Raw genomic sequence first — 2634 nt, 5'->3', positions numbered from 1 at the left:
AAAAAAAAAAAAAAAAAAAAGGAAAATAGTTGTCTGCATAAAAAAAGACTTGAAAGAAATCACATTAAAATACTAACAGCAGCCAGGCTCCGTGGCTTAGCCTGTAATCTCGTGCTTTGGGATGCTGCGGTGAGTGGATTGCCTGAGCCCATGGATTTGAGACCTGCCTAGGCAACTTGGCGAGACCTCATCTCTACAATAAATCAAAAAATCAGCCGGGCGTGATAGAGTGCGCCTGTAATTCCGGCTACTTGGAAGGCTGAGGCGGAAGGATCGCTGGAGCCCAGCAGGTCGAGGCTGCGGTGGCCGGTAGCGGCCACTGCACTCCAGTCTGGGCGACCGAGTGAGGCTCCAACTCAAAAAAAAACCAACTAACAGCTGTTCTTTCTGCTTGGGGAATTTTATAAGAAATTTTTATTTTTTTGATACAGGAAATGCTTCTCCTACAGCCTCCCTTCCCCAGGACTATAACAACAACCGCCTTGAGGAATCTGAGCCAGATTCTCTCAATTTTAATATCACTTTTACTCATTCTCCTAAAATTCACTGTTTATACTTATCTATATACAGTATATGAAGCAGAGGCTGGTCATATAAACAGCCTACTTAAAACGGGGTTTCTCAACCTCTGCACCACTGACATTTACGGTAATTATTTCTTATGGCAGGGCTGTTCCATTGTTGGACATTTTATCAGTACTCCTGGCCTGTATCCAGTAGATGCCAGTCGCACCCCCTCCCCCGCAGTGTAACACTGCCAGATATCCCTGGGGGGAGGGGGGGTGGCGGCAAAATTGTGCTCAGTTGAAAACCACTGACTTAAAAGTTGTAAAACTTTCAAAATCCTATCATGCTCTCTGCTCATATACATATATGTCAAACCTAAACCTCTCTGATATATGTATCTTATCAACTCTCCTCACAGTCTTATCCCACATAACCTTATTTTTCTCAACATAACTTTCCACATAGGCCAGACTTAACTGTTCTCTAGAAAAATAATTTTCATTCCCAATCCCAAATCTTAGAACACAGTTTTCTCACTAAAATTCACCATTCACCCTTCTATTCAATGCCCTACATAAATCCTTGTATTATTGTTGGTTCCTTGCAGGAGCTTTACTCAGTTTGGTTCTGCATTCATCCATTCTACCAATGAAGAGTATCATATATATATTTTTTGTTGTGAATCTCATATCCTAAGGTAGATTAACCTTCCCAAGGTTGGTTGCTGTGGCACATATCCTTTATATAGACAACTGGGTCTACCACTGTGCTGGACACAAAGACCATCAAAAGCTTGGTAACTGATGAATTATATTGAAAAGCTCTGCTATACATAAGTGTAAACTGCTGATTTCTCATGAAGTGATCTTGCTTTTGAACTTTATTTCAAGTCCTGGAGCAATTAGTCAGGTGTAACCATTCCAAGTACCAAGTAAGCACTCAATACATTTAAAAATGAAAACAATGTATAATTATTTATTTTTAAAGTAATACATAGGATGCTAACATCTAATACTCTCAGGAAATGATACAAAGAAACCAAAAAGATACATTACAACACACACATGACCTTTATGAACTCAATTTATGTTAAAATAGTCAATGGATTTCTTGCTCAGGTAAGGTTAACAAGGGCAGAAGACTGGAATGAGCGATGTGTGAATGAATGTATGTTACATGAAGGCAGGCTCACACACATATCTCCAAAGTTGAAGTACATAAAACGAAAAAGCTTTTTATAAAAAGAGCCACATATAAAGGAGGCGGTGGAGCAGCACAGTTAAAAGAGTGGGACTAGCCTCCTTGGGTTCCAAGTATATTAGCTGTGTCACCTTGCACGGTACAAATTAAATCATTAAACTTCCCTGTGCCTTAATTTCCTTGTTGTCAGAATGGGGATACTAGGATCTGTCCCAAAGCAAAGTTCCTAATCCAGTACTTGGCACACAGAAAGCACAATATAAATATTGCCCACCATTAATACAATAACTAATTTTTTATTGGTTAATCTTAGTTCTAATTCCAGTCTGAAGCTGGTTACAACAAACAAGCCAAAACCCCAACAGGCTAAGTACTTTACACACGTTCACGCTATTAGGTGGACTGGTTTCTCAGTTCTTGCAAGTGCTAAACTGGTGATATCACAGAACTAATTTCTCGTATAATTTCTTTGTAACCTGCCAAGAAACTGACATAGATACCGGTTTTCAAGAAACTGCATATGCCACAAGAACACAAATCAACTCTTTGTTATCACCATATTTAAGACAATTAAAAAGCGTAGTAAAAGCCTAGGGACGGTCACAGAAAAACTTTTCAGAAAATACAATGAGGTTTTTAAAAAGTTGCCATCAGCAATTCTTATGCAGCTATGACAAGTTTTTGTCCTGCGAAACAAAAGCTCATCTGTCAGGGAACCAAGGACCCGTCGGAAAACAAGGCACTGCCACGGCCGGGCCTAGGCGGCCCTAGAGAAAAGCTGTCCTCAAAGCAGCGCGTCTCACACGCGTCCTGTCCCCCCTCTTCCCCCGGGCAGACGGCGACTCCTCCCGAAGATAAACAAGTGACAGCAGGTTTCGTCCACGCCTCTCTCGGACCCACCCGGAGGCCTCCAGCGCCCGCCGCCCG

The 2634-nt window shown here is 41.4% G+C and overlaps 1 protein-coding gene across 2 annotated transcripts in view; it reads right to left on the bottom strand.

Moving 5' to 3' along the window:
* KATNBL1 (katanin regulatory subunit B1 like 1) overlaps positions 1 to 2634 on the bottom strand; it is a 42793-nt gene that overhangs the window by 39734 nt on the left and 425 nt on the right. The gene's annotated exons all lie outside the window — the stretch shown is intronic.

Source organism: Carlito syrichta, unplaced genomic scaffold (genome assembly GCF_000164805.1).
Source record: "Carlito syrichta isolate Samal-C Ts95f unplaced genomic scaffold, Tarsius_syrichta-2.0.1 Scaffold308290, whole genome shotgun sequence".
In the NCBI taxonomy this organism is placed as follows: Eukaryota; Metazoa; Chordata; class Mammalia; order Primates; family Tarsiidae; genus Carlito; species Carlito syrichta.
This window is presented reverse-complemented; position numbering and strand designations above follow the sequence as displayed.